Source organism: Furipterus horrens, unplaced genomic scaffold (genome assembly GCF_987537825.1).
Source record: "Furipterus horrens unplaced genomic scaffold, mFurHor1.1.pri manual_scaffold_3, whole genome shotgun sequence".
In the NCBI taxonomy this organism is placed as follows: domain Eukaryota; kingdom Metazoa; phylum Chordata; class Mammalia; order Chiroptera; family Furipteridae; genus Furipterus; species Furipterus horrens.
In genome coordinates, this window is record NW_028327173.1 from 105,167,112 (window position 1) to 105,180,945 (window position 13,834).

At 43.4% G+C, this 13,834-nt stretch overlaps 1 long non-coding RNA gene and 1 pseudogene across 1 annotated transcript; both read right to left on the reverse strand.

The window, feature by feature from the left end:
- Positions 1-2,313: 2,313 nt before the first annotated feature.
- Positions 2,314-9,970, reverse strand: LOC150015632 (uncharacterized; annotated as a pseudogene).
- Positions 9,971-12,702: 2,732 nt separating this feature from the next.
- On the reverse strand, positions 12,703-13,548 carry LOC150015633 (uncharacterized). Its single transcript, XR_016509754.1, has 2 exons — positions 13,420-13,548; positions 12,703-13,030 (listed from the first exon to the last, which is right to left on the reverse strand). It is a non-coding gene; the product is annotated as an uncharacterized LOC150015633 (long non-coding RNA).
- Positions 13,549-13,834: the final 286 nt, after the last annotated feature.

Below are 13,834 nucleotides of genomic sequence, written 5' to 3' on the forward strand. Positions count from 1 at the left end.
TTTCTGCCTGTCACCACAGCTTTATAAAGTCATTCTGTTTAATCTATATGCTGCAATATTTTTAAAGATTTTATTTATTTATTTTTAGAGAGGGAAAGGGAGAGTGAATGGGAGGAAAACAATTGATTGCCTTCCCTATGCACCCTGACCGCGGACCAAACCCACAACCTAGGCAAGTGCCCTGACTGGGAATCGAACCAGCAACCTTTTGGTTTGCCGGATGACACCCAACCAACTGAGCTACCAGGCAAGGCTAGATGCTGCAATCTTTTTTTTTCCTGCTAAGGCCAACATGGACTGGAAGCAGTGATTTCTTTCAACACTTCAGGGTACCTGATAGTTAGGACAGATGAAGATGAAAGTATAATAGGAAAGCAAGACAGATGTAGAGAAAAGACAGAGTGCACATTGCCCCTCCCCTACTCTAGGTTCACTTTCTTCCACTCCCCTGCATCAGAACTGGCCACTTGTTTAATGTAGTTGTTCAAACCTCATGACTGACCACATGTGCATCTGAGCCTCGGTCAACCAGTTTATCCTATGAGGTCCCTTTTTTTTACTTCCTTGACCTTTAATGAATACCTGTTCTATGGCCAGCAGACAGTGAATTTAGGAAATCTGATGTTCAAGGCAGATACTGGGCTGGATATGTGAATTGGGAACTTAGTTTACATAGAAGCTAGGATCCTTGGAAGTGTGTGAGAACATGATAATGAGGAGGGCAATAGAGAAGACCCTTGAGAGCCATGAACACTTAGGGGAGAATGAAGAAAAGCCTATGAAAGATTTCGATTAATGGCAGTAACCAAGGACAAGGCCAGGCTGTGTTCTCACAGACTGGTGAGCAGTGGGGAGTTTATGAGTGGGGAGTGGCTAGGATGAGTGAACAGGATTCAGAAATGTAGTTTTACCAGTCTTTTTAGCGGAGGGGTTGGGAGGAGGTTGGCTAACAGGGAGGAGACATGAATTGGAGATGAAGGAATGGAGACAGCAGTGCAGGCTGTCTCTGGTTCAACCAAAGCAAGGCTCACCTTTCATATATTAGGCCTCTGATTAAGATTTCGTTTGGCCCAGGCTGGTGTGGCTCAGTGGATTGAGCGCCAGCCTGCAAATTAAAAGAGTCGCCCATTTGATTCCCAGCCAGAGCAAGTGCCTGGTCTGCAGGCCAGGTCCCCGGTTTGAGGTGTGCAAAAGGCAGCCACACATTGATGCTTTTCTCCCTGTCTTTCTCCCTCCCTTCCCCTCTCTCTAAAAATAAATAAAAATCTTTAAAGAAAATAGATTTCTTAAAAAAAATTTTTTTTTTCATTTGAACAAAGAAAACTGCTGCTGTTTTTAAAAAAGATGAAGAACTGACCTGCGAACCAAAGGGTCTCTGGTTTGATTCCGCATCAGGGCACATGTCTGGATTGCAGGCCAGGTTCCCAGTTGGGGGTGCACAAGAGGCAACAACACATTGATGTTTCTCTCCTTCCCCTCTCTCTAAAAAATCTTAAAAAAAAAAAAAAGATAAAGCCCTGGCCATGTGGCTCATTTGGTTGGAGCATCATTCTGTGAACCAAAAGGTTGCCAGTTTGGGTCCCAGTTAGGGCACATGCCTAGGTTGTGGGTTCGATCCTTTTACAGAGGCAACTGGTCAATGTTTCTTCTAAATCCATATTTCTCCCCAAACCCTCTCCCTCCGTCCCATCCTCCTCTCTCCAAAATCAATACATACACTTTAAAAAAAGATTTAAAAAACAACTAGAAAGGAAACACTTTAAAAACAAAGGTAACCTTACCTATTTTCTAGATTTGGGCTGGAAGTGACCCAGAGGGGTAAATTAATGCTCAGTGAGGGGATGGCATTTCAAGGCAGTGCATAGCAGTCTTAATACCCACTGAAAGATCCCAAGCATCCAAAGCCACCCAGAAGTCAGAAGTATAGAATATGTACATCCTAAGCCAACTTGTTTCCAGAGAAATGGATTTTCTTCACACGATGGAATTGTTGGTCCTTTGGCCTGTCCTGGCCTCCTCTCATACTGCAGGACCAGGATGGGACTTTGTATTTGAATAGCCAGGAGAAGTGGGAGTAGGGAGGAGATTAAGGAGAAAAAGGTCTGAGACTAAATGCTAGGCATACTTTTGTTTTTAATATTATAGTCCCCTGCAGTAGGTATTCTTAGTTTACAGATGAGAAAATAAAAAAGATGAGTAAATGACCTGTCAAAGACATCCAGCTAGGTAGTAGCTAAATGGATTCTAAACAATAGCTTGAGTTTTTCCCCTGGAACCTGTAGGGTGCTTTGCGTTGCGGGTGGGGAGCAAGCCTCAGATGCCCCTCACCTGGATATTCCCATACTGGCAATGGTTGGTCTGTAACTGCCAGAGGTCCTGTGAGCAGGGCACTGGCACTGCCATCTTTTTGACAAAGTTATTGCAAATGGAGACAGGGTCCAGGCTCTTGGTGGTCGCAAAGAATCGAATGGATCACACAAAGATAAGCAAAGCAAGCAAGAGAAAGTTTCTGGCATCATACTTGTTAAATCCTCTAAGGAACAGGAGAAAACCTAAAACCAGGAACACCCATCAGAGCCAATACTGACCACCAAAATATCCAGGGAAATAAGTGGGAAATCTGACAATTAGGATCCACTTAATTGGAGAGAGACCAACTCCTGAAATGGCCCTATACCTGCCTGTAGCTGAAGTGGTCAGGCAAAAATATGGGAAAAACCCAATCCAATTAAAGAGTGCCATATGTTATATTTACAGTTTTAACATGGTAAACCAAGGTGAATAACCACTAGCAGAAAGCACATCATTACAGTATTTTAGGGGTCATCTTAAAAGTTCCAAATTCTTTGCTCCTAGTAGCTAACCCCTTCCCTACTCCCAACCCTTGGCCTAATCATCAGGATGGGGGGAGGGGGGGGGATAGGGACTTCAATCATACAGAAAGTGCCAAGAATTGCATTTTACCAATTAAGAATTACGTGCAGGAATATACTCATAACGAAAAGTACAGTTAAATATTTAATTCTAAAGTAAACATATATCTTACAAATTCTAAAGTCAAAATCATCCCACCTCACAAAATCCTCATTTCTTCCCGGAACCAAAGGGATAGTAGCTTCAACCTTGGCTCTCTTGACTTCAGTGTCCCAAGATATGGGAGCAGATCATCTTTAGCCAAGGAATGGCTCTTCTGTTGGCTGGTTACAGGCTTTATAGGATTTTAACCTACACATATGAGTTCCCACAATCCTCCTTGATTGCCCACTTGTTAAGGAAGTCACAGTGCTGATTGTTATCAGGATGCTAATTGATGACAGCAGCAGTGTTTCAGGATTTCCTATTCTATTTCCTGCCTCAAAGTCATTGAAGTGCAGGGCCTAAATGTCTCAGTCACCATTACCATAGGCATCCTAAAGAACTGTGAGTCCTTTCTGTGAATGAGAGCGAGTGGGTGTGGGTGTCAGGTGCCTGTGAGATACAGTGTTTGAAGAGGTGACAGTTGTTTTGAGTATATGTGAGCTGAAGAGGACACATGTATGTACTTGGATGACAAATCTTGCTTCTCCAAAAACAATATTTTTGGAAGGGCCAGAAATCATTTAGAACTATCTGGGGACAGACTGCTCTTAGAGTTAGGGAGGTTAAGAAGGGTGGAGCAAGAAGATAGGTACTTTTTCTCCAGAAGCCCCAACCTAGATCATAGGCCTTAGTGTGTATGCAGACAGCATGTGAGGGTTCCCATGTGCTTCAAAGCTTGGGGTTTGGACCCAGACACACTTTCCTTGGCAACTTGGGCAAGTCACTACTACTACTCACTACTACAAACAAGCCTCAGTTTGTTCAACAACAAGTAGGTGAGTAATCCCTAACACACAAAAGAGGCTTCCTGGGAATCAGAACCCAGCTCCTCAATGTCTCTTCTCCAAGGAAGGCCCTCACCAGATCCATTCACTGGTCTGTCTTCACTGATAGGATAGAGGAAAGAAAAGTGGGGTAGATGCGACCTTAAGTGCAGCCGGAGGGTAAATGTCACCAAATCAAACATTCGCTTTCACAGAGTCTGGGACTTGCTATGTTATGCAGGCATCTATGTACTGAGTCAGAAGCAATTGTTAGATTCCTTCCAATGGGCCTCTTGTGCTGACTGCTGACTGCTATGGTGAGTTAGAGTAGTTGTACCAGAGGAACTCAATCTAGGGGGTGTTCTGGAGGGGATTTCCACCAGGGTGGTGCATTTAGGAAGGTAGGGAGTATCAGTGAAGCCTGGTTCTCTTGAGTGGGATTAACTATTCTAGTGGTAAATTCTCCATAAGTAACTTCATCTACAATATACCATGTGCTGTCCAGGCTTAGAACCAAATGATTGGGCCTTCGGCCTCCAGAGAAGCTCAGAACCTTACTGGGTGTATTAAATAGCATTACATTTGATCTTCATAACAGGGCAAGGACTGCTATGCTATCCTCTTGCACAGGACAGGAGGATGATCCATAGATCGTAAGAGACTAAGTGGGATCCATGGGACTCAACTTTTAGACTAATGTGCTTTCTGCTCTACCACTCTGCCTCATCTCACATTTACACAGTTATCTGTTATGCCTTCATCTAGGCCACAGCTTCGTCGGAAGTGGAGCAGGAATCTGATACGGGGCTTCAGATATCGGGTGATGTGTGTTCTGATATACTAAAACTTGGTCCTTACCCTAGGAAACCCCCATTCTGAGAGTAAATCTCACCCTCCATGACTCTACTAGTCCTTATCTCCTGGCTTCCCCCACCCCCTCAGTGATTCTGTCAACCAAGCTACCACCCAGGTTCTAGTCCCCACTGTACCTATATGACCCCCTGCTGTTCCCAATCAGTATTTATTCCTATCTGCCCTCTCACATTAGTGTCAAGTTTCCTTTCCCATCTGACCCCCCAGCCCCATGAAAGGGAATTGTCCTTAGAGCCTTTTTACCAATTTCCATCCCCCATTTCACAGGGCAGAACCAGGCCTAAAAGGAGGAAGGGACTTGCCACCAGTCACTGGCCATGCTAAATCTAGAACCCAGATTACCTAACCACTAACCTCAAGCTCTTCTCCCTCTTCACACAGGAAGCCACTGACTCCATTTCCTCCATTACTCACACTAAATCAGTCACTCAGTTCCCTTAAGACTTTCTCAAACACATCTCTCATTTTTTATTCTTGCTTACCTATTGCCACTGCCCTGGTTAAGTCCTTATTACATCATACCTGAATCGATGGGACAGTCTAACTGGCGGCAGGCCCCCATTCTGCCCAAAGGATCATAAGGCCCTTCATATTCTGTACACACTACCTCATCCATACTACTTTTACTGGGTGCCTCAATCAACAGGACATGTACGGTAGCCTCTGTCCCACAGAAACTCCTTTTGGTTGAAAGTTACAAGTACTGCAAATGATTCAAGGAAGAATCTGAGTCAGAGCTTTGACTTGAGGGCTGCTTGAAGGTAGGGAAGGCTTTCTGGATTGGGTGGCTTGGAGAGAGCAAAGAAACCTCTTGGTTTTCCTCACCTACCTCTCCCACCAGAAGGTACACATCTGCAGTCTCCAAACCCAGTATTACAATAGCCTTTGGGCCCTCACCTTGCTATCTGTAGGTACTCCTCACTTAACCACCCTCAGAACCCATCCAGGTGCTGAAATGTTGAGTATCTAAATCATAGTTCTGGGCCTGTGGCCCTATGACTGTAATGCTTGCCCATTCTTTTGTGCAATTCTAAGAATTTTAACCAGGTACTGAAGTATTCTGATATTTGGTTCCATCTTTCCAACCCTGGTTTTCATGACTACAACCACACTGAAGTTCCTTAACAATGTTTTGCGTTTACTTCTTTGTGCCCTTGTTGCCCCTCCATTTCTGCCTGATGAAATCGTTTAAGACCCAAGTTGAGTACCACCTCCTCCATTAAGACTTCCCTAGTTTTCTTCAGCTAGCATCGACCTGCTCTGAGCTCCTATGAACATCTATTTATATATAAATTTCTGCCTTGCTTTAGCGCTTTCTGTGGCATCTACTCAGTTGGGTCTGGAGCCCTTCTGAAACCAGAAAAGCTGGCATTCGTGCTGCCTGTCACCTACCAGACCCAATAAAGAGACAGAGACTGGATCTTAATGGGTGCTTTATTCAGATGGTCAGTGATCTGAGAAGATCGCAGGTTTGTGCCCTAACAGACCATTTTAAATTTCACTATAAATGGACCCTTTTTATAAGGAGAAGAGAAGTGTAGGTAAGGGGTTTGGAATTCAGGGAAAAAGTTAATCAGATAAAAGCTGTAGCATTCTTTCATCTGTGTCATGGGCAGTGGTCATCTCACTGTGAAGTATAATGGCTCAGATATGATCTCGATTGCTTGCAGTCCTCCTGAGGCACAAAGATGGAACTGCTTATGGTCACCTGGAGTCAAGATGGGTCATACCTTTAGTTCCTGAAACAACAGCTTTTTACATATATTGATTGCTAAGTTTATTAGCTATTACTTGAAACTAAACTTTTTCCAACATTTGAGTCCCCCATCATGTCCCCACTGTTAGTTTAAATTGTCTTATTTCTATGAGACCAGTTTCATATGGAAGTGCTCATTTTGCTGTTGATCATGTATTTTAGCATTAGATCATCTGGTAGGAGGCTTAGGAATACACTTAATTGCAGAACTACAAAAGGGGACCCATTGTAAGCAGCAACAAGCTATGATACTGAAAAAAAAGAAAGAAAAACAAAACAAAACCAAACAACAAAAATAAAAACAAGTGTCTCTCTAAGACCAGTAATACTAGGGAACCAGGAGGTTAGTTTAGACAAATCAATACCAAAGAATCCCTCCCTTTGTTTTATGTTGGATAGTACCTCATTTACTTGCTTTATTTTATGCTTTATGAGCTGTGAATTATCAGTCAGGTTGAAACAGCAGAGTCCTTTCAATTGTTCACATCCATGATTATGTCTTAAAAGGAGGTAGTCTATAGCAGCGCAATTCTCTAATACTGCTTCTCTAACTTGTCTGAATTCTTGACTAATGGCACTGATGGCTTGTGAGGTAGCATTCCAAGCTTTTGCTATAGCACAGGCCAATCTACTTATTTCTACCTTCAAATAGGTTACCATGGCTGGCATTACAAATATAGTTAAAGGCACATATTCACCGGAGCGAAAAAGGTGCAAATCGCTGTTACAATCAGGTGCAAGGGAGAGTTCCCGTTGAGCTCGGGTGGGGTGGGGCTTCTGAGGCATGAACACCATCAGTCTACCCAGAGAGCATGGTCCCCCAGGACTGTTTGCTGGAACATAGAAATAAGCAGTCCTTCCACATATTAGAAACTATCCTGCAGGCAATTTAACATGAGCGAAAACATAAGATACATTAGTGGTGGTGGTGCAATTCATCTACACATCTGCTGAAAGCACAGAACAGTTTTTAGTACAGTTGACAAAGTTGCACACTCTCTAGCTGGGGCTACATTAGCGACCTTTAAGGAAAACATTACACTATCCTTTAGAGTTACCACAGGTCCCCATTATAAATACCGGAGTAGGTTATTTTCATTTTTTTAAAGTGTATTATATTGATTATGCTGTTGCAGTTGTCCCAATTTCTTTTCCTTTTGCTCCCCTCCACCCAGTACCCCACTTCCCTCCAGCAATCACACCCTCATTAGTTCATGTCCTGGGTCATGCATATAAGTTCTTTGGCTTCACCCTTTCCTATATTATTCTTAACTTCCTCCTGTCTATTTTGTACCTACCAATTATGCTTCTTAATCCCTGCACCATTTCTCCATTTCTCCCCTTTCCCCCTGCCAGCTGAAAACCCTCCAAATGATCCCCATACCTATTATTCTGTTCTTATTCTGGTTGTTTGCTTAGTGTGTTTTTGTTTTTAATTTTTTAGGTTCTGTTGTTGATAGTTGTGAGTTTGTTGTCATTTTAATGTTCATAGTTTTGATTTTCTTTTTCTTAAGTCCCTTTAACATTTCATATAATAATGTCTTGGTGATGATGAACTCCTTTAGCTTGACCTTGTCTGGGAAGCACTTTATCTGCACTTCCACTCTAAATGATAGCTTTGCTGGATAGAGTAATCTTGGCTGTAGGTCTTTGCTTTTCATCACATTGACTACTTCTTGCCAGTCCCTTCTTGCCTGTAAAGTTTCTTTTCAGAAAACAGCTGACAGTCTTATGGAAACCCCTTTGAAGATAATTCTCTTCTTTTCTCTTGCTGCTTTTAAGATTCTTTGTCTTGAACCTTTGGCATTTTAATTATGATGTGTCTTGGGGTGGTCCTCTTTGGGTCCAGCTTGTTTGGGACTCTCTGTGCTTCCTGGACTTGTGTGTCTATTTCCTTCACCAAATTAGGGTAGTTTTCCTTCATTATTTTTTCACAAGTTTTCAATTTCTTGTTCTTCTTCTGGCACCCCTATAATTCAGATGTTGGCATGTTTAAAGTTGTCCCGGAGGTTCCTAAGCCTCTCCTCATTTATTTCAATTCTTGTTTCTTCATTCTGTACTGTTTATTTCTTCCTTAAGTTCCAAATCATTGATTTGAACCCCAAACTGGTGTTTTGTGTGGATTTTCCTTCATTTCACTTAGCATAGCCTTCACTTTTTCCCTTCTGCATTTGCTGCATTCAAGCATATGTCAAGTCTGTGAGCATCTTTATCACCAGTGTTTAGAACTCTGCATCTGTTAGGTTGACTATCTCCTCGTCGCTTAGTTTTCCCACTGGAACCTTGATCTGTTCCCTCTTTTGAAACATATTTCTCTGTCTCCTCAACTTTACAGGCCCTGTGTTTGCCTCTCTGAGGTAGAGCTGTTGCACCTGTTACATTGTTAGGTATTTGTCAGTATGGCGTAACCCGTATTACCACATTGTGGCGCTGTATGTGAGAGAGGTGTCCGACAGGGAACAATGTCGCTGCTCAGCACTCGCCTCTTTTCCAGGCACTTCTACTTTTGGTATGGGACTGGCACCTCTCTAGCTTTTGCCCTGGCTGTGGTTCCCAGAGTGGGAAGGTCTGTGGATATTCTAGGACCGTGGGGCCTCTAAACAAGCGGACTCTGCTGAGAGACTGGCAGTTTCTTCTGCCACCCCAATCCCCTACAGTTTTTCACAGTCAGAAGCAATAGGCTTTATTTTCCCCACCACTGGAACCATGAGCTGTGAGGTCTAGTCTGAGGCTAGGATCACTTCCCTGGAGTCCTTTCCTACTTTTTTTAATGTGTGACTACACTTTCCACCAGCTCACCATGGCTACTGTCACCACCACCACTGCCTCCAACACCCTGTCCTCTCTGCGTTGGCTCTGCCCCTCCTACCTGTCTGGATCAGTATTTCTTCTTTGTATCTTTTTTTGCTGGAGATACATGGAGCTCAATTTTCTGGAACTTCTGGTTCTCTCCAATTTTTCTTTTCTTTTAAATTTTATTTATGTTTAGAGAGACGGGAAAGGAGGGAGAAAGAAAGGGAGAGAAACATCAATGTGTGGTTGCCTCTTGAGTACCCCTAACTGGGGACCTGGCCTGCAACCCAGGCATATGCCCTGACTGGGAATCAAACCAACGACCTTTTGGTTCACAGGTCGATGCCCAATCCACTGATGCACTTCAGCCAGGGTTGTCTCCAGTTTGAGATAGTTGTATTCCTTCTTAGTTGTGGAGGGAGATGCAGTGTGTCCATCTACAATTCCATCTTGGCCAGAAGTCAGGTTATTTTCTTAATGACATGCTCAAACACAGTATAATTTCAAAGGTTTTCCAGGGTAGTACAAACACCTATATGACATGTAGTAAATGTTTGTTCAACATAAGTTCCTCCTGCAAGACGAACTTCAGGGATATTTAGAACACTTTTGCTAAATATACCCAAATATTTTCATTTCATTTGAAAGGAACAAGTTCTCCATAATATGGGGTTAAGCAAAAAGTAATGAAAAGAATATAAGTCATTCTTTTCAAAAGATGACTTTCAGGTCTTCTTGAGGCTCAATGGTCCCTTGTTCTTCTGATGCTTTCTTTACTCTGGTGTGATGAATCCAAGGTTTTATTTCTTCCAATTTCACCATGATGGGGGTAGTGAGAAGTACATCCCAAGATTCAGTCCACTTTTCTAGCTGGCTTTCTGGAAATCCTGCCTTCCAGGTCTTGAGTAGCACCTTATCTCCAGGCTCAAAGGAATGTAGTGAACCTGTAGGGGAGAGGTCTCTAATACAAACAAGGCCATTCATTACAGGTAAGTTCTGATTTAAATGTTGTATATTTTCATTACCTTCACCTTTTGATCTATATACGTACCTCCTATTGCAATTATAGCCTGAAATGGTCACCTGTATACAATTTCATAAGGATTCAAATGAATCCCACTTCGAGGAGTCACCATTATCCTGAGCAGGGCAATAGGTAAAGCTTGATCCTAATGGAGGTGAGATTCTTGGCACAGCTTGGATATATTTTCTTCAAGGTGTGATTCATCTTCTCTACCCTTCCAGAAGCCTGAGGTCTCCATGCTGTGTGGATTCTCCACTTGATTCCTAAAAATTTACTAACCTTCTGTGTAATTTCTGAAACAAAAGCAGGTCCCTTATTCTGGATGCTGCTGGGTAGGCCAAAGCAAGGAATTATTTTCAGTAAGTCTTTCACTATCTCCGAGGATTTCTCCATTCTAGGAGAGTAGGCTTCTACCCACCCTGAAAAGATGTCAACAAAGACTAATAAATATTTCCATCTTTAGACCCTTGGCATGGTAAATTCTATTTGCTAGTCCTCAAATGGGCTCTGTCCTTGTTATTGTTTTTGTTCTTTCTTTTGATGGGAATCTGTCTAGGGGTAGTTCTTCTGGCACACAACATATCTAGCAATTTCTTTTCGTATGGCTTTAGAAATTCCAGGGCTTGTGAGCCACAGTTTAATATATGTGGTTAAATGAGTCACTTACATAGTGAGTGGCCTTATGCAAATGCTTCATGACTGGCTCTACTAAATGTTCAGGAAGCAGTATAACTTCTTTCTTATTCTTTCTTCATCCACTATCAGCTCCTTCTTCACCAAAATCCCAGCTCGCAGCTCTCTCTAAGTGTGCAGTCAAATATTCAAATTGTGACAAGTCTAGAACAGGTACCAAAAGCATTATAAAAGTTCCTTTAGCAGCCTCTTTTACTGCTTGATCAGCTAGATTGCTTCCTCTAGCCACTTCACATCCTCTTTCTGATGCCCTGGACAGTGCATAACTGCCACCTGTAAAGATACCTGAACAGTCTCTAATAATTTTAAAATTTCCACTGCATGCTTAACCTTCTTTTTATTGGAGGTTAACGGTTCTTTTTCCTTCCAGTTGGAACCATGTGGTTGAAAAATTAGGAAAGCTTACCTTGACTCGATATACACATTCACCCTCCTTTTGTGCGACAATTCCAGTGCCCTCATTGATGCAATCAGTTCAGCTTTCTGGGCAGAGGTTCCCGGCAGCAAGGCCTTGGCCTCTACAACTCCTTCAAGAGTCACAACTGCATATCCAGCCTTTTTTTTCCCTTCATCCATAACTGCTTCCATCTTCATACAGAGTCCAGTCTGCCTCTTCTAGAGGATGGTCCTATAAATCAATTCTCCTAGAATTAACTTCATCGATTATCTCAGCACAGTCATGTAGCAGCACAGACAAGTCAGGAGAAGAGAGGCAAGATTTAACTTACAGTTTTGAGGGAGACATTGGAATTGTTGAGAATTGCTTGGTACCCGCCCACTCCTCCAGCAGTGAGCCACAAAATTCCCTTTTGCTCTAGCAGGCTCAACACTTTGTGGCCTGCATAGATGGTGATACACTCTCAAGGAAAAATTTCAGCTTCCCGTTAGAGCTCACAGGTGGCTGGCACAGCTGTCAAGTAGGCTGGCCACCCCTGGATAGGGTGATTTAGTTTCCTTGACAAGCTATGGGTTGTTAAATGTCACTAAGCATTTGGGTGAGGACTCCTAGGGCAATGCCCTGCCTTTCATGAAGGTATAACTGAGAGGGCTCTAGTAAGACATTTTGTTCCCACTTCCCCAATATTTGACAAAAATCTAGTTACAGTATAATACAGTAAAGACCCATTCAGTGACCAGCACTCTCCTGACTCTAGATTATACAATACATAAGGCAAACAGTGTTATAACAAAAATCTACTTTCTTTTTAGTCATAGGTTTATAAGCATAGGTCAACCAAACAGCCAAAACTCACCCCAAAGGACTGCTTCCTGGAACAGAGGCTTTCCCCCCATTCTACCAGCCAGAGCTCTGTAATATCACAAAAGCCAGATGGCACCTTATTTAAACCAGAAGGCACCTTTTTACCAGACAGCTCTGTAAACCAGATGGCACTTTAATTCCTAATGATTTTAGTTGTGACCCAGGATTGTAACCGGAACTAGAAAGTGCAGTTATTCAATCAAAAAATGAAGATGATGGGAGGTGCCAAGAGCTGGAGGAGGAGAGTCCTCAAGTGAAATCACTTGGCAGCTGCTAGCAAATCTTCAAATCTGCACCCTGGGGCACCCCAGTCCAGGCAGCCAATGGACTCCCCGCCAAATACTCAGGCTTACCAGAGAGATCCAAAGTCTATCCCAGTGGAGTTGCCAGAATACAAAACCTGAAAAGCCCATGTTCATACTGCCTGTCACCTACCAGACCCAATAAGCAGAGATAGGGATTGAATCTTCATGAGCCCTTTATTCAGATGGTGAGTGATCGGAAAAGATGGTGGGTTTGTACCCTAATGGAGCATCTTAAATTCCATTTTAAACTGATTCTTTTTATAAGGAGAAGAAAAGTATAGGTAAGAGGTTTGGAACACAGGGGAAAAAGTTAATAAGATAAAAGTTGCAGTATTCTCTCATCTGTGTCCTGAGTGGTGGTCTTGGTCTATGTCCTGGGCAATGGGCTCAGATACCATCTTGAATTGCTTGCAGTCCTCCTGAGGCACAAAGGTATAACTGCGTATGGTCTCCTGGAGTCAAGGTGAGTCATACCTTCTGTTCCTGAAACAATAGGTTTTTACATACATTGATTACTAAGTTTTTTAGCTATTACATGAAACTAAACTTTTCCTAACATTTGAGTCCCTTATTACTTGGAGGATACGGAGTGCATATTTCATCTATTTAAAATCACATTTAGTGCGGTAGGAATGTGTCTGCCTAACCTACCTATGGTGGTGTTCTGACAAGAGCCTGTTTCCTTGAACGCAGAACTTTTTGCTTACACAGTTCATTTTTAGGCAGGCGCCTAACAGACGCGGTCGGACACGGTTAGGTTACACAGCCAGGACAATCGGGACATTTCAGCCAGTCCCCAGGTTGTCCCTATAGCCTCCCTCTGCCCAGTTTCAATGGGGTGCGTGTGTGGAGGAAATGGGGCTGGACCCTACCAGTTCCTCCTCCGGACACCCCCCAAGGATCAAGTCCCAGTCTCCATTCAGTTCAAGGGCCTCAAGAAATTCGAGGCGCGTTGCTAGAAAGAGGCCTTCTCCACAGAAGCACCTCCCACACATGGCTAGTTTATCTACTTATTTATATTTGTTTGGCTGGAGGGGGCGTTCAATAAAGGCAAGAGGTGGGGCGAGCGAAGGAGGCGGGCCGAGGGTGATTGACGGGAGCGCCGGGGAGCCAATGGCCCGTGGGGGGCGTTCTCCCCATTCAGGCCTCCCCCTCCTGGCTCGCAGGGTATGTTAAACAGCTGTTTTTAATTTGGTCTCCCCAATCTCGGGCGTTTGGGGGCTAGTTCGCTGGCGGGTCGCTTTGGCGGGTCCTCCACAGTGCGGGCACCGCGGGCCCCGGGCCGGA